The sequence below is a fragment of the Antechinus flavipes genome, chromosome 2 (genome assembly GCF_016432865.1).
Source record: "Antechinus flavipes isolate AdamAnt ecotype Samford, QLD, Australia chromosome 2, AdamAnt_v2, whole genome shotgun sequence".
NCBI classification, from domain to species: Eukaryota; Metazoa; Chordata; class Mammalia; order Dasyuromorphia; family Dasyuridae; genus Antechinus; species Antechinus flavipes.
The window spans coordinates 53,788,312-53,807,066 of record NC_067399.1 but is presented as its reverse complement, the minus strand read 5'-3'; the positions used below and the strand labels follow the sequence as shown (position 1 = coordinate 53,807,066).

The 18,755-nt window shown below is 35.4% G+C and overlaps 1 protein-coding gene across 1 annotated transcript in view; it reads right to left on the bottom strand.

Annotated features, from left to right (window-relative positions):
• FBXO31 (F-box protein 31) overlaps positions 1-192 on the bottom strand; it is a 69,049-nt gene extending 68,857 nt beyond the window's left edge. The window contains exon 1 of the mRNA XM_051974816.1: positions 59-192. The gene's annotated coding sequence lies outside the window, so the exon portion shown is untranslated. The remainder of the gene's footprint in view (positions 1-58) is intronic.
• Between the last annotated feature and the right edge of the window lie 18,563 nt (positions 193-18,755).

The following is an 18,755-nucleotide window of genomic DNA, read 5'->3' as shown; positions in this document are numbered from 1 at the left end:
TTTCAGTCACTCAGGTTGATAAGCACAGAATCATTTATGACTCCTCTTCCAGACTCACCATGGCCAATCAGTTGCTAAGTCTCTTTAAGGCTTTACCATCCATCACCTCTTCTTGCCTGGGTCAGTGTAATATGTCTTAATTGCTCTCCTGATTTCCAGTTTCTGCCTTTGCCAAATGATCTTCTCCACAGTTGACAAAATAATCCTTCTCAGGCACTGATCTGATCATTTAAAGTCAAAATCTTTTCATGGTTCTTTCCTTCCTCTAAGATAAAGAACTCCTCCCATTAGGGTTTGGGCTTTCCCTAATTGATATTCCAGGCAAACTAGTACATGCTGTTCCCTGAACTCAAAATTCTGTCTTCCCTTTGCAAGCATCCACACAAATAGGATTTAGACTCCCCTTCTTCCTCCTCTCCCCGTTTCAGCATCCTTGCCTTCTGTTAAAGCTCAGCTTAGAGGACCCTTCCTCTTGGGGCTGGGAGCCTACATTCCTTTCTCCAAAACCTAGTTGTGTTTCCCCTCTTCTGAGAAGAAGTTAAAGTGTTTGAGGGCAAGACCTCCTGTTCTTCTCTTCATATCCCCAGGAACTGACATAAGGTCTTGCACTTTAAATCTTTGTTTATTCGAATTAAATGACTAGTCATTGAGTATTTCTCTGCTGCATTCTGGGTATTATGAAGAAATATGGCATGTTCCTATTGAATTTTTTTTTTCCAGAGAAGCAGATAAGTTGGGTAATAACAGCTAGCATTTATGTGATATTTAAAGACTGGCAAAATGTTCTTTGCTTGTGTTATCTCATTTGTTCCTCAAAAATAGTAATCCCATGATGTAGGTGCTATTAATTTCCACATTTTACAAATGAGAGCTGAAAGTGCCTTGCTCGGGAACATAAAACTAGTGAGTGTCTGAATGTCCATGGCATGCAGACTAACCACTGTACCACCTAGTATCAGACCATTTCTGTCAAAAGAGGTCAAGGAACTAACTGTAACTTAAGTCACAGAAATTAGAGTAGAATGTAGAAAACGTGAGTCAAAGAAAGCCCAGACATTTCAAGTTCTCTATATTCTGTCAATTGACAATCTGCAAGTTCCATTAAAAGTCTTTTCTATTTTGTGTTGTGTAAATAAAACTTTTTCCTATATTTAGCACCTATCTATGTACCTCCATCTCCTCATGGAAGTGTGATCCAAGTCAGGTGACTACAAAGCAGTGGTTATATCTCCCCTCAGGCTTACAGAGATAGCCAAGAAGGAATTAGAGAGGGATTTTCTATCAACATATTTCTATCAGAAAGTCATATTTCATTCAAGGATTATCAGTTGGTGAGATATTATAATGGCGGGGAAGATGCAGGGGATGGGAGTAGCAGGCAAAGCTTAAACCTTCCTCTCATCAAAATTGGCTCAAAGAGGGAATAACATACACAGTCAGTTAGATATAATAATCTGTCTTATCCTATTAGGGAAAAAAAGGGATGGAGATAATAGGTATAGGAGGGGATGATAAAAAAGGAGGCTATACTGGGGAAGGCAGTGATCAGAAATAAAACACTTGTGAGGAGATAAAAGTGGGGTGTAAGAGAGAGAGAGAGATGATAAACAAGCAAAAAATAGCATGGAGAGAAAAACACAGTTATCATAACTACAAATGTGAATGGAATGAACTCACCCATAAAATAGAAGCAGATATTAGAATGACTTAAAAACCAGAGTTCTACCCAAAGACTTCCTAAAGACAGCTTCTAGAATAAGAGCTTACCATTTGACAAAAATCTCTGGGAAAATTGAAAATTAATATGGCAGAAACTAGGCATTGAGCAACACCTGACACCCTATACCAAGATAAGGTCAAAATGAGTTCATAATTTAGACATAAAGAGTTATACTATAAGCAAATTAGAACAAAGGATAGTCTACCTTTCCAATCTATAGAGAAGGAAGGAATTTGTGGGCAAAAAAGAATAGAGTACATTATGAAATGCAAAATTGATAATTTTGATTATATTAAGTTAAAAAATTTTTGGACAAACAAAACCAATGCAGAAAAGATTAGAAGGGAAGCAGAAAAAAGTCTCATTTCTAAAATATAGAGAATTCACTCATATTTATAAGAATGTTAGCCATTCTCTAGCTGATCAATGGTCAAAGGATATGGACAGACAATTTTCAAGCGAAGAAATTAAAACCATTTCTAGTTACATTTGAAAAAATGCTCTAAATCACTATTGATAAGAGAAATGCAAATTAAGACAACACTGAGGTACCACTACATAGGTCTAAGATTGATTAAGATGATAGGAAAAGATAATGATAAAAGTTGGAGGGGATGTGTGAAAACTGGGACACTGATACATTATTAGTAGAGTGGTGAACTGATCCAACCATTCTAGAGAGCAATTTAGAATTATGCTCAAAGGGCTATCAAACTGTGCATACCATTTGATCCAGGAGTATCTCTACTGGGTCTGTATCCCAAAAAGATCAAAAAAGGGAAAAGGATGGGGAAGCTAGGTGGTGCAGTGGTTAAAGCACCATCCCTAAAGTCAGGAGGACCTGAGTTCAAATCTGACCTTAGATACTTCCTAGCTATGTGACCTTAGGCAAGTCACTTAATCCCAATTGCCTCAGCAAAAAAGAGAAATAAAAAGGGGAAAGGGACCCACATGTGCAAAAATGTTTGTGGCAGTCCTTTTTGTAGTAGCAAGGAACTAGAAAGTGAGTAAATGCCCATCAATTGGAGAATGGCTGAATAAATTATAGTGTGTGAATGCCATGAAATATTGTAATATGGGAGCCCCTTGCCAGTGGCTGCTGGAGGTCTAACTCAGACCTGTAGAATGGATCTCTTCATGTGAGAGGATGATGATGATACTGAGACTGAGTATCTGACTGACACTGAGAGGCAGTTGCATTCTCTGACCTTTCTTCCTTTCCCTCTTGCCTACGATTTATTTCATTCCCCATCCACAAGGAACATCTGCGTTAGTAAACTTTGCAACTTCTTCAAGTTTATGATTCACAACTGTGGGTGCTCTTGGAGAACTGACCTACCCCTTCAATTAGGCATGGTCCTTAACAATCATCATCCTCGCACATGAAGAGATCCATTCTACAGGTCTGAGTTAGACCTCTAGCAGCCACTGGCAGGAGGCTCCTGTATCACAATAGAATATTATTGTTCTATAAGAAATGATCAGCAGGATGATTTCAGAGAGGCCTGGAGAGACTTACTTGAACCTGATGCTAAGTGAAGTGAGTAGAACCAAGAGAACATTGTACACAGGAACTGTAAGATTATGTGATGATCCTGGCTCCATGAGCCAATGGATGATTCAGACCAATTCCAATAGACTTGTGATGGAGAGTGTCATCTTCAGAGAAAGAACTATGAGGACTAAATGTGGATCACAACAGAGGATTTTCACCTTTGTTGTTGTTTGGTTGCTTGTTTTTTTCTCTCATTTTTCCCTTTTTGATGATTTTTCTTGTGCAGATAATTGTGGAAATATATATAGAAATGCTCTAACATATATTGGATTACTTGCTGTCTGGGAGAGGGGGAAAGTGGGGAGAAAAAATTTGGAACACAAGGTTTTGTAAGGGTGAATGTTGTGAATGTTGAAAACTACTTTTGCATATATTTTGAAAATAAAAATCTATAAATAAAAAAAGCCAGAAACCTACAATCTGGAGCAGAATCTATTATGCTTCAGCTAAAGCAAAGAAAGCAAGGATAGCCATCATGATCTCAGAAAAAGCAAAACCAAAAATAGGTCTAATTAAAAGAGATAAAGAAGAAAGCTATATTTACTGAAAGATAATAAAGACAATGAAATCAGCTCATAGTATGAGTATTTACTCATACTAAATAGTAAACATATATGCACCAAATAGTATAATATCTACATTTTTGAAGAAGTTGAATGAGTTACAAGAGGAAGCAGATAATAAAACTATATTAATGGGGGAATCTCAATTTTTCCTTCCAAAACTACATAAATCTAACCAAAAAATAAACAAGAAAGAAGTTAAGAAGGGTGAATAAAAATCTGGAAAAGTTAGATATGATAGCTCTCTAGAGAAAAATGAATGGGAATAAAAGGAATATGCCTTTTTCTCAGCAGTAAATGGCACCTGCAAAAAATTGATTATATCAATAAAAATGTATATCTCTAATTGCTTAGCTCAATAAAATAGAGAAAAAGCAGATTAATAAATTGGGCATAGAATTAAAAACACTTAAACAAAGAACAAATTTAAAATTCCCAATTAAACACACAATTGGAAATTTTGAAAATCAAAAAATCACATCTAACCAATTGGAAAAATATTTTTTGCCCATGGATAGGCCAAGTCAATATAATTACAATGACAATTTTAACTAAATTAATATATTTATTCAGGGCCAGGGTCAAACTAGGAAAAAATTATTCCATAAAACTAGAAAAAATAATAACAAAATTCATCTGGAAGAACAAAAGTTCCAGAATATCAAAGGAAATGATGAAAAAGAGGCAAAGATGTACCAGATTTCAAAATGTATTATAAAATGGCAATTATCAAAACAATCTGGTCCTAATTAAGAAATAGAACTGTTGTTTATCTTTCATTCTTAAAGAGGACCATGTCTAGCAGTGTCTCTGAGAGAGATGATGACATGACATACAAGTAAATTGGATTGAAGTGAAGGAGGGCTATGCACAGTAACTAACTTTGTCCTTTGAGCCTTCTGGGCTCAGTGGCAAGATATAGATCAGGAATACTGGAGACGACTTTGGATACAGGGGGAAACCTTGGCCTTTTTAAGCTAAGATTTTTTAACTAGGCTCAGTTTGATTAAAGCAATGCATAATCAGTGATTAAGATTAGATAAGAGTCAATGGATCAGTGGAATAATTAGTATTATTATTATTATGATGTTATAGTAAATGACCATAGTAATATAACATATGATAATATAGCAAAGATCCAAGCTTTTGGAACAAAAATGTATTATGTGACAAAAACTGCTGGGAAAACTGGAAAACAATATGGCAGGAACTAAGACTAGACCAACATCTCAAACTTGTATACTAAGATAAGTTCAAATTGAATACATGATTTACACATAAAGGGTGATACCCTAAACAAATTAAGAAAGCATGGAATAGTTTACCTGCCAGATTTGTGAATAAGAAAAGAATTTAGGACCAAATAAGATATAGAGAGCATTGCAAAATGTCAAACTGATCATTTTGATCATATAAAATTAAAAAGTTTTGCACAAACAAAACAAATACAATCAAAATTATATGGAAAGCAAAAAAAGTGGAGGGTGGGGGAATTTTGCAATAAGTATCTCTGATAAAGGTCTCATTTCTCAAATACATAAACAATTGAGTCAAATTATAAAAATACAAGTCATTCCTCAATTCATAAATGGTCAAAGCATATGAATAGGCAGTTTTCAGACAGAGAAATCAAAGATATCTCTATTCATATGAAAAAAAAAGTTCCAAATCACTATTGATCAACTAAATATAAATTACAACCAACTCACATCCTTTAGAATCAATATGACAAAAATGGAAAATTTTGGATGTTGAAAGGGAAGTAAGAAAACTGAGACTCTAATATATTCATAGTGGTGGTATGAACTGATTTAACCATTCTGGAGAACAATTTGGAACTAAGCTCAAAGGGCTATCAAATTGTGTATATTCTTTGACCCAGCAATACCATTGCTAGATCTGTATCCCAAAGACATCCCCAAAAAGGGGAAAGGACCTGTTTATATTTCTATTAGTAGTAATATTTATAGCAGCTCTTTTATGAAGGGTTAAGAATTGGAAATCAAAAGGTTGTTCATCAATTGGAGAATGGTTAAATAAGCTGTGGTGGTATATATGTAATGAAATATTATAGTGCTATAAGAAATATTAAGCAGGATGATTTCAAAAAAATCCAGAAGGATTTATATGAACTAATGCATGTGAACAGAACCAGGAGAAAGTTGTACATTGTAACAGCAATATTATTCGATGAAGAAATGTGAATGACTTAGCTATTCTCAGCAATGCAATCATCCAAGACAATCCCAAAGGACTAATGATGAAGCATATTATCCCTCTTCAGAGAAAGAACTGATATTGATTGAATATAGACTTAAGTGTGCTATTTTCTCATTGCCTATCTTTCCAGTTTTTTCTTTTCTTTGGATCCCCATATGGAAATGTTTTACATAATTGCATATGTATAATCCATAACTGATTGCTTCCCATCTCAACGAAGGGGAAGGGAAAGAATGATGGGAGGAAAGGAGGTATAACATTTGGAAATCAAAACTTTAAATAAAACTGTTAAAAATTTGGGGAAAAATAAGATTAGAGAAGGATAAGATCATTGTGGATTAGAATGACATGGAAATGCTTTGGAGGAGAAGAAGCACTTAGAGCAGGGTGGGGAGGATTTGAACAGGCAAAAAGGAAGGAATCAGATGTTCAAAAAGGAAGGGCCTGCAAGGAAATGGCAAGAATGAATTTGACAGCAATGAGGTAATTCAGGCCAATTCCAATAAATTTGTAATGGAGAGAGCCATCTGCATCCAGAAAGAGGACTATGGGGATTTAATGTGGATCACAAAACAGTATTTTCACCTTTTTAATTATTTACTTGGTTTTTTTTTTTTCTCATTGTTTTCCTTTTTGATCTGATTTGTGTTTGTGTGTGTGCCTCCTGATACTGTAGAAATATGTATAGAAGAATTGCACATGTTTTAACATGTATTGGATTACTTGCTGTCTAGGGGAGAGGATGGGGGAAAAGAGGAAGAAAAATTTGAAACACAAGGTTTTTCAAGGGTGAATGTTGAAAACTGTCTTTGCATGTATTTTGAAAATAAAAGGCTATTTAAAAATTTTTTTAATGAATATGACAGAAGCAATGACGAATGAAGTGAGCAGAACCAGGAGAATATTTACACGATAACAACAAGATTATGTGATGATCAACCATGATGAACTTGGCTTTTCTCAGTAATGTGATGATTCAAGACAATTCCAATGAACTCAGATGAAAAATGCCATCCTCATCTAGAGAGAGAACTATGAAGATTAAATGTAAATCGAAGCATAGTATTTTCATCTTTATTTTTTTTCTTTCTCATGGTTTTTTCTCTTTTGGTCTGAAATACCAAATTCTTTTGTTTAAAAGAATTATACCTATTTAGGTTATATCGGCTTGTCTGCTGTCTTGGGGAGGGGCTAGAGATAAGGGAAAGAGGGAGACAAATTTGGAACACAAAGTTTTATGAAAATGAATGTTGAAAAATATCTTTACCTGTATTTGAAAAATACTATTGAGGGGAAAAAAAGAATGAATATGACATATCCAGGAATCAATGATAAATCAGTTTGACTCTTTGTGTTTTGCAATATTAAGAAGACTAGGTTAGAAAAATGGTCTAACTAATTCCAAACTGCAATTGATCAGAGATTGTGTTTGATTCTGAATCCGAATGGGGTCTGGTACACAAGAAATACTTAAGTTGAAAAGTCAACTTCTTTTTAATAGCACCAATCTTCCTGTTGATTGCTGACCAAATAGGTCAGGAGAGCTATTGAAAGTGGGAATGACATGAAGAAAAAGCTGTTTTAGGAATCTTAATAGGACTTTCTAGAAAGATTAGAAAAGAAAGAAACTAGAGGTAGTAAAGCAGTAAATAGGGTATTGTAATAATCAAGGCATGAGCTATGAAGGGCCCAAACTATTACACTATTGCTTTGGAAATAAAAAGGAAGGGGCAGATGTAGAATCTAAGAAGTACATTTAGGCAGAAGGAAAATGGATGGGAAAGTGAGTCTGAGAACCTACAGATGACTACTGAACTCAGAATCTTAAAAGAGTACTATACAATAATGAAAGTTCTAGCCTGTACATTATATTTTTGATCTCATCCTATGTAATAGTCTAATGTATCTTTAAAAATATTTTAATTTTTATTCTGAACTAAACAAATATCAGATAAAATGGCCATCTCATATATATAGTAAACCACAAAACTAGAATTATTTATGAAAGTGCAGATCTCTAATATGTATAACTTTTTAAGAATAAATTCAGCTTTTAGCTTTCAGAGCTTCTTTGTTAGTATTTCTGGACACTTTCCTTTTCTCATCTATCCAGTTTTTAAAAAGATATCTCATTTAATCTCATTTTTTTCTTCCATTTTTCTTTTATTAATCTTTCCCTATTTCTCTTCAACTTTCCTCTCCACCTCCCAGTCACTGAGAGGAAAGAAAAACAAAAACAAAGCATTTATAATCAAAATGCACAATCAAGGAAAAGACATTCCATTATTGAATGTTTGAAAATGTGTTTCTGAATCCATCACTTCTATGGTAAGAAATGGATAACAAACTTCATCATTGACCTCTGGAATCATGGTTGGCCATTGCAGTGTTCAGTCTACCAAATCTTTTTAAGCAAAGCTAAGATAGATTAACATTTATTAAGCACCTTTTATGAGCCAAGCACTAGGTTAAGCATGGGGTATATAAATATAATGAACAAAACAATTTCTATTTGTAGGAAGATCCCAGTAAATCTCTATGGGAGAAGGAAAGAAAAGCAGGGTTGCTTAAGGGAAAAGAATCATTTGTTATGAAACCAAGAACATGCTCTACAACAATGAAATCTTTGTTAGTTTGAACTAATAGGGTATAATTGAGAAGGAAGCTCAGAAATAAGTTCAAATTTCACAGTGGTATCCTAATTTTTTTCCCTGAAATTATTATTATTATTATTATTTGCCAAATAGTTTAATAGATTCATGACTATCCATATTGGTTCTGAGTACCTAATGGTGAAAATATCATCATAGTTACTTTGCAAAATGTTATCTCATTTTATTCTTATGACAACCCCTATTTTACAAATGAGTAAACTGAGGAAAAGTGAGTTCCTAAGATCACACAGCTAGCATGTATCTGAAGCAAGTTTTGAACTCGTCTTATTGACTTAAATCAAACACCCTATGGACTCTGCCATGTAAAATAATCCTTACCTGTTCTTCACCAGAAAATTCCACACTGTATGGAATAAAGGAAATATACTTAAAGGCCTGGGTTGTCAACTAATAAAAGGGACCAATCGAATACAATTTAAAATAAGGATCTAGACAAATCTGTGAGTTTATTTTACTTGATTAGGGTTATCTATTTAAAAGGATTGTGGTTTTTGTTTTTTTGTCTTTCTGACTGGGGAAAGAAGAAAAAGAGGGACACTGAAGCATTTTTTAAACTGCACAGAGGAGAGAGAGTACAAGGAAGTTCAGAACATCTTTGAAAGTGCTACCATGAAATTACATAACTAGATGGTGCAGTCGATAGAATTATCAGCCCTGAAGTTAGGATTACCTGAGTTCAAATTTAGCCTCAGACACTTAAACGCCTTTGCTGTGTGACCCTGGGCAAGTCACTTAACTCCAATTGGCTCAGCAAAAAAAAAAAAAAAAAACAAGCAAAGCATGACATTTACACATTCATATCCCTCTTTGATTACTTTATATAGAAAAAAGTTCTTGTGTGGTTTGTTAAGTTCAGGGTAAGAAAAATTAAAGTAAAATCATGAATTTATTATAAACTTTTAAAAAAGCGTGCAGTTCCTAATACAGAGACTGGAATTTTCACAAATAATCCTGTTCTATTTTATATGTGGAAATATTAATTTTTATGTGGTTTAAATACAGAATAAAAATTTTAAATGAATTGATTATATCCTTTAAAAAAAACAACAACTAAGAAGTACATCATGGTGATTCAGTTTCACAAAATAATCCTTTGTTTTACTTCAATTCTAATTTTTTTTCTTTTTTATGTTTGTTAAAGTCAGAATAAAAAAAAAAAATATGGCACCTTGGGAAACCTGACCCACCCCTACCCATATTGTACTTGGGGAGAAAGAATGATTAGTATTTCCAGTAGCATTGTTCAGGTGTTTGAAACAATTTTATGGATCTTGGGCTAGCCATGTATCCCAGTCCGGTCTTCTACAATCCTTCCAAGCCTGGTTTCAGCCTGTGTAAATGACCACACTGTGAATTCCGGAGCTCCTGAACTTTTGTTCTTAAAGGGACTGATTTTCTATCTGGACAGGAGCACAGTTGCATGGTAATAATCACAATACTTTTGATGCTTCCGTAAAACCCAAGATTAGATCTCAGTTTGCAAGTCTGCCTGACCTCTTCTTTTCTGAGAATAACTTTGAACACACTCGTTGAGCAATCTCTTGTTTGTTTACTTGTTCTAAAGCTCAAGGAGGTAATATTATGACTGATAGGAGAGTAAGCCAATAGTAGCCCGGATGGCCATGCTAGGAGAGTCTGACTTCTAATCATCAGAAAAATAGGTGGGGATAGCCTGGACCCGCAGAAAAGAGCTCCACCCAGGCTTTGCACGCCTGGGCAGCCATATTGAGTGTGGCACATCAGTTTCACTTTGTTATGTTTTTTTCTTCCTTTGGTGACAGTGATGAATTCTTTGGATGTGCCCAGGCAGACAAGTTCTCAACTGCAGAACAAGCAATATAATTCTGGATTTTTAGTGTCAGAATACTTTTCCCCCCAACAATATTATGGAGATTTTTGCCCAAATATAGAAATGGAAAAATAAGACATGAATGTTACTTAGAAGTATTACATGTTTGTTTGACAGTTTTAATTATGCAAATAATATTGAGGGATTTTTTTAATGGAAAATACAGTAAATTAAGATGTAAAGATACATAGAGAACTTCTTTATTATATCTTTGAATTAGATTCTGCACCAAACGAGGGGTACAAATACAAGTACACAGTCTGCCCTCAAGGAGTTTACATTCTAATGGAAGAGGACAACACATGAACTTGTTTTCTTGTTTATTTAGCATAGATTATTTTTTTAAATTTACCGAAACCCTTTGTTTACAACATCTACATTTCTATGCTCTCCATCCCAGAGAGCCATCTATTATTTTTGTTTTTCTTTTTGTATTTTTCTACTTTTATATTTTTGTTACTTCAAAAGGTAGAATAAGATTGTGGCATGAGATATTTCCAAAGTTTTTAGCCAAATGACTGACACATAGTAGATGTTTAATACATGCTTATTCCATTCCATTTGAGTCATTTCCTTAGAATGATTATTAGTTTAAAATATTTTTAAAAGTCAAAGACAAAACATTTCCCCCTATCCCTGTTGAGGTCTAGATTTGGGGTACCTAAATGAAATTTGGGTTTAGTTGAGGTCTAGCGGCAGGTTTGGGGTACAGGGAGTCAAACAGAGCTCCCCTGCATCCCCCTTGGATTCCACGCAAGAATATGGTGGTAAATGAAGTCTAGTAGCAGTGTGAGTCCCCAATAAAGGCATTTATTAGCCCTAAAGCTAGATTGATAGAAGAGGTTTATTATTGGGTAAGCAAGGTTAAAGTATAGGCGAAGGTAGAGATAAGAAGGGCACCGGACAGAGGGTCCTCAAATGACTAGCATGTTTGGAATCTCTGCAAAGAGAGGGTTCCCAGTATGGGCCTTTTATATTAGGAGATTCAGCTCAAGGGGCTTTTGGGTGTAGCCCCAAAGTTGGCTCAGATCCGGGTGGGGCAGGGACAGGTCCGGATTTCAAAGGGACCAGGATTTGTGAGTTAAAGGGTAATTACATTAAAGGGGGGGGCCGGGGAGGGGGGGGAGAGGTTTGGGAATCAAAGATAGGAATCTTTCCCACATCATCCCTACCTTTCACTCTGAAATATTTTAAGAGGAGAGTAAGGAGGAACACTGGGGCAGAAGGAGAGAAACAAAAATATATTATCTGAAAATTAGGAAGAAGAATCAATCTATGACTCTGAGCATTGTTTCAGGGTTTTGTTGTTGTTGTAAATACACTTTTTTTGACACAATTCCTAAAAGACATGAAAACAAATTCCTCCAAAATACTTCCAAGAAAATCATAATCTAAAATACCACAGATAGTCAAAACCAACAAAACACATATTTTAATTTGATTGATATAGTTCTAGAGGCAGTTAACTAAGAGGTTCAATGGCTAGAGTGCTAGGCCTGGAGTAGGAAGACAAGTTTAAATCTAGCCTCAGCTACTGGCCATGTGACCACAAGTCATTTAACTTCAGTTTATCTACTAGAAAAGAAAATGGCAAACCAAACTCCATACATTTCAGAAAGAGCTGGACACTATTAAACAATAAAGTATAATTCTACCTTTGTCCACTGTATTTGACTTGAGTCTTATTGCCTTTTAATGTTTTTATTTGCATTGTAGTGATTGTGTATGTGTTATTTTGGCTGTGCTTCCCTTCACTCTTTACATGACATTATTATGTCAAGAATATGAATATTGATAGGAGTATATTGGGCGGGGAGGGGGTGAGGAGGGGAGGTTCATCCAGAATTGGTTCTTCTAGCCAGAGGGTACTTACAATAACATGTAAGTATAGCAGAGTTTAGAAAAGAAAGGCAGAAGGAAAATTGTTGGAAGGGCCTAAATATCTATAGATGACAGATATTCGGATAGATTCCCCTGAAAATTGTACTACCAGGGTTATATTTTGGGTTTTAAATCAGGCTTACTAACTTTCTACAATGTGCCAGACATTATACTAAGCACTGGACTTGCAAAGAAAAAATAAACAAAAAAAAAAAAAACACTCCCTTTTCTCAGAAAGCTCAAAGTTGAATAAAAGAGATAAGTAAGGGAAGATGTACAAACAAAATATAAACAGGATAAATTGGAGATAATCACTGAGGGAAGATGCTAATATTAAAAAGAATAGGGAAATATTTTGTGGAATATGGGGAAGGGAGGGAAACCAAGAAACAGAGATAAGAAAGAAGAGTAATTCAGGCCCAAGGAACAGTAATGGAAAATGCAAGGGAGTCAAGAGATTGCATGTCTTGGTCTAAGAACAGCAAAGAGGCCAATAAACTGGATCACTATTCACTTGGAGTGAAATAAAATAAAAAAGTTAGGAGAAGGCCTGATTATGAAGGGATTTAAAAGTCAGATAGAGGATTTGTATTTGATCCTAGGGTAATAGGGAGCCACTGGAGTTTATTGAGTAGGGGGTTACATGGTCAGACCTGTGTGTTAGGAAAATTTCTTTGAGAACTGAAGTAGAGAACCACTACTAGTGATCAGAGACATACCTGTGGTACACCAACTATACAATAATTTAGGCATAAGTGATAGAGTCCTCCACAAGAGTGGTCACAATATCAGAAGAGAGAACAGTGGAGTATGTGAAAGATGTTATGAAGATTAAATTGACAGATTTTGAGAATAGAATGGTTGGGGTTAGGAGAGGAGTGAAGAATTGACAGGCCTTGGCAAGAGATTGATTGGGGTGGGGAGGGAGGGAGAAGAGAGGAGTAGAAAAATTGAAGAATTGAAAATGACACAACTGAACTTGTAAGTCTGGGTGACTGCGAAGATGATGGTGCCTTTGAGATAAATAGAGAATGTTGAAATTGGGATGTAGGTCAGGAGACTGATTAGGGCTAGATAAGTAGATCCGAGAATCATTGATCTAGAGATTATTAAATCCTTAGAAACTGATGAAATCATGTGAAATAGTATAAAGGAGGGAGAAAAAGGGCCCAGGACAAAGCTTTGGAGAATACAGTGCGTCATCTGGTTAAATATAAAAGCAAAGGAGATTGAGTGGTCAGAGAGGTAGGAGGAGAAATAAAAGAAACCAGATTTGAGAATCATCAAGGCAGAAATGGAAATGCAATCTAATGGAATTGATGCAAAATCTATTTCCATATTAGTCATATTGTGAAAGAAAACATAAACCAAAATAAAGACCCAAGAAAAATAAAGTTTTAAAAGTGTGCTTTGATATGTATTCAGATGCTATCAGTTCTCGCTCTGGGGATGGATAGCATTTTTCATGATAAATGCCAGGGACTGAGTGATTTCTTTGAGCACCACAAAATCCTACCTCTCCCAGACTTCCTCTCGCACTACTTGAAAGCCAGTTATTGATGGGACAATGCAGAGCAGATGCTGAAGAGCATCAGCATTCCCTCATCATTATGTTTAGTACTATCACTTATTTCCATGCTCTTAGAGATACAATGGTATTAGAGCAGAAAGCAACCTTCAAGATCATCCAGTTCAATTCTTTCATTCTATAAATTAGGATGATGAGATCCTTAAGTGCTAATTAGGTCTTGTACGTCATGAGACTGGTTAGCCAAAAAGCTAGTCTCTGAACCCAGCTCTAGAAACATTCAAGAAATTATTCTTTCCTCTTAACTAAACTGCTTCCTATAGATGAATGAACCAAACAAACACATTGCTAACTTTGGAGATAGTCGTTTCTGTTGAATTTTGAGGCTGGAGTACCCAGAATTAAAAGAGAGAGAGAGAGAGGAAAGGAAGTAGTGGCTTTTTAAATTAGTTTATCTGTGAAAGAAAGGAAGGGAGGAGAGATATGGGACAGGGGAATGGATAGATCAAATGATCGATTTTGAAGATAGGGGAGAGGTGGAGGTCTGAGGAGGTTTAAAAGGTTTAGAAGCACCACCGTGGTAAATGAGAGAGTGAGCTGTTTAGGGAGAAGTAAAAGGCTATTTTTAAACTAATCAACAAGCATTTTATAAGTATTTATTATATATCAAAAAACACCAAGACAAAAAACCAACTACAAAAAAGTCCCTGCCCTCAAAGAGCTTACATTCTTTCCCTAGAGATAAGGTGTGGTGCCCAAGTAAGTATAAACAAAATCTATTCAAAATAAATACAAAGTATTGGGCCAGGGAAGTTCATTCCAAGAGATTTGAAAAGGCCCCTTGCAGATATGTTTATTCTAGAGATTCTAGTTTTGTTTGGGGCCTAAAGTTTTTGTATTAGGCAGATGTAGTCAAAGTAAGGCTTGAATAATTTACAAAATCTTCTCATTTCATATGACCTTTCCCTCCACTCCATCCTCAATAATACACAGGAGGTAACCAGGATTGTAACATCACAAAAGCATGACTTCTGCATTCCTGAGCTTTGAAATATCTTTGTCTAAGTGTAATCTATTATCATTTCACCTTTCCCTCTGCCTTTCTACCCCAAACGATATTCTTCCATTACTCTTGACCTCTAATCTTTTGTCTCCTATCCCCAGTTTTTTCCCATCTCTCCATTAGCTATATTCATGTTTTTCCAAAGGCAGAGTAAACAGAGTGCGGGATCTGGATTCAGAAAGACATGTTCCAGTGTAGCCTCAGATACTTACTAGCTATGTGAATTTGGGCAAGCCATTTAACCTCTGCCTCTGTTTCCTCAATTATAAAATGGGGATAATTATAGCACGTGGTTCCCTCTGCTCTTGTCAATGATTTTCTAAAGTACAGTTTTGACTATATACTTTCTTCCTCAATAAACTTCTGTAGCTCCTCACTTGCAATATCAAATATAAAATCAGATTTAGTTTTTAAAGCCTTTCCTGACCTGTCTTCTCCCATACCACCTCCAACTTTCCAATCTTCTTACATCCTATACTCTCTCATGTATACTAGGATTCATTGATACCGGCCTCCTGACTATTTTTTTTTTTTTTTTTTGCACAAGTCATCAGACATTTTCACTGGTTGTTCTCCAATGCTTGGGATATTCTCTGTCCTCATCCTCAAATACTGGCTTTTATAGCTTCCTTAAAGTTCCAGCTAAAAATCCTGCCTTCTACAGCAAGTTTTTCCTGGATCCCCTTAATTCTAATGTCTTCACTGTGTTGATTATTTCCATTTAACCTGGTTATGGCTTGTTTATCTGTTATTTCCCCAAGTGACTGGGAGTTCCTTGAGAATAGGGACTGTCATTTGCCTTTCTTGAGATCTCCAGAATTGAACACAGTGTCTGGCACACAGTAGAAATTCAATAAATGTTGGTTGACTTCCTGACTGTTGAAGATGATACTACTCCAAAGTCTATTTGTACAGTGTACCACTATGTGTTATGGGGGAAGAGTTGGTGCACAGAGATAGCTGTGGAAACTCAATTAGGACTGGTGATTTTTTCCTTTGTGGAAAGTATGTATCACTTCTGAATGAGTGAGTCCCTGCTAAAGGCACACACACAGTCATGAACTTTTTTGGGAAGTGAAAAGTATTGGGGGAAAGGAGTCAACAATTTTCTTTTTTCTCAACAGTCAACATGATCTTGTTAGAAATCCTGGAATTGCCTGCTAGGGACCCTATTTCAGGAGGCCCAACTTCCACACCAATTTTACTCTGGCTTGCCCCTAGGTCACACCCCTCCCAGAATTTCAGATCCTCTTTTGTGGTCTTCTGCCTTAGAATATAAAGGTCACACAGCTGGTGTTTTGCCTGGTCCTTAGGATGAGCTCTGTCTCTGTCTCTGCTTCTCTCTCTCCTTCCCTCCCTCCTCTAGTTGCTTACTAGTGCTCTATCCCTGGAAATGACCGCATATATTTTATATCGAATTTTCTGTGCATATGTTGCTTGTCCTAATAAAATGTAAGCTCCTTGAAGACAAGGACTTTTCTTTTTGGTATTTGTAGCCCCAGCACTTAGCATAGCACTTGGTACTTAATAAGCTCAGCTCAAATGGCACAAGGTCTTTCCTTTTGTGTCTACTAGTTTATTTCTCTCCCTCTCTGTTTCTCTTTTTTATCTCTCTGTCTCTCCCCTCCCTTCTTTAACTTTCTCCTCCAATTATCTTATATTGATATATTAATTTTGTCTATAATCTCTCACTCCCCTACCCCATTACCAAACACAATGTATACTCCTTGAGAGTAGCAATTGTTTTTATTTCTTTTTGGTTTTTTGCTTTTTTCAACATGTAAATGGCACCTTGTAGGACTGTAAATACATGCTGATTGTCAAAGGCATGCTTATTGAATGCAGGAATGAATTCAGTGAGTTGACTTACATTTTGGAATCTTATCAGGTCCTCATAAGATATATTTAGAATTAGAGTTTTAGGCCAAGAAAAGCCCTTTGTTCTGGTCCTAAAAACATCAATCTGCCATAAAGTATTTCCCACACCAATTAATAAGGACTTTGGAAGGAGATTAGGTTTTCTTTACAAAGTTTTAAATGCCATGACAAAATTAACTCTTTAACTCCTGTATAGACACACCGCTACTCTTGATTTGAAGCCATTTTATATATCCCTGAAGGCTTTGTCTTTAGTGGAAGAACTGGATTTCCTGAGTCTGAGGACCCATATCTAGAGACTGTACAGTTTTTTGCTACCTCGGTGACCTTGGGCAAGCCACTTAAATTCTATGGACCTTTGTTTTCTTTATCTATGAAATGAGGGGTTCAAGTGAATGATATCTAAACTATGCTTATAATTTTAACTTTAATAGTCTAATTAATCCTCTCCCATCACTTAATATAACTAATATAAGTTTTCCCCTATATTCACAATAAGATTTTGTGAATTTCATAAAGCTTCATAGGATATTAAAGAGATGTGAGTTCTTTCTCCATATACCAGACATTGATTTTTTTTCCTTGCATTTTGAATATTCTGGCAAAAATCACTTCTTACCAAGCAATGATCAGGCCAAGAAAGCTTTCAACAGTCAGTATTTGATACCATTAAAAGCCCAGGAAAGAGATTGCATTTGCGTTTTGTTTTTTTTTTTTATGTCCACAAAATTTTAATAATTGTATTTTGGAAATACTGTAATTGCTGATTTTATAAGCCTGCTAAAATTGAAATTTTTAATTATTTTTGTTTGCTCTGTTTTAAAAAAAAATCTAAATTTGGAAATTGTAAAGAACAAAAACAAAAGAAGATAATTAAGATCACTTTTGACATCAGATCATACAATTTTTTTTTTTACAATAGCTATTGCTATTGGAACCTCTAAAAATATTAATAAACAAAAACCTCAAACAAATATCTACCCATTGACTCAATCGATATCTGTGGGTAATCTATTTGTTTCTCTTCTTTCCACTATTAGTTTTTTAAAACAAAAGTTTCAATAGAAAAGGATTATTAAAAAAAAAAAAAAAAACTAGCCAGAATATTCTTGCATTCCACTTTGCTAATGATGTTCCTTAGAGAACCTCTAATAATTATGAGAATAAATAAAATGATAATTCCTGGGATCAATAAAGTGATATAAAGACATGACTCAGGACCACTTGGCAAGTCAAGAAACTTATTTCATATGCCACGTGAAACCTGCTATGCACACATCATTGGTTTGCTATGATGAGGTGTGGAGTTAATGTGTGTCAAGTACCCTCTCTTTACCTTCCTGACAAATAGTCAAATCCACAGTGATTCCATCTTCTGCTTGGGATGATGTATTGTTTTGCCCATATGAAGCATGTGTGTTTTGCTCAGAATGCAAAGCAGATGTTCTCTTAAGTTTTCTGTGATCCTGTGTCATCCCATATTGGGAACTGTACCTGAGATGCCATGGCTACTTGAAATGATGTGTTCCCCAGGATCTCCATGCTGCAATTGGCTAGGAGAGAGATCTAAATAGCTAAGTATGATTACTTCTATCAGTAATCTGATCTGTCAAGTCCACTCAAGTTAACAAGCATTTACTAAGCATCTACTATGTGTCAAGCACTGGGAATAGAAAGGCAACAACAACAAAAGTTCCTGTTCTCAAGGAACTCAAGTCTATTGAAGGTAAAAATAGATAAACAATTATGTATAAATAACATAGATATAGGACATTTTTTTTTTTTTGGAGGGGGGGTGTTAGTATGTGAAAGGCAGCTAGTTG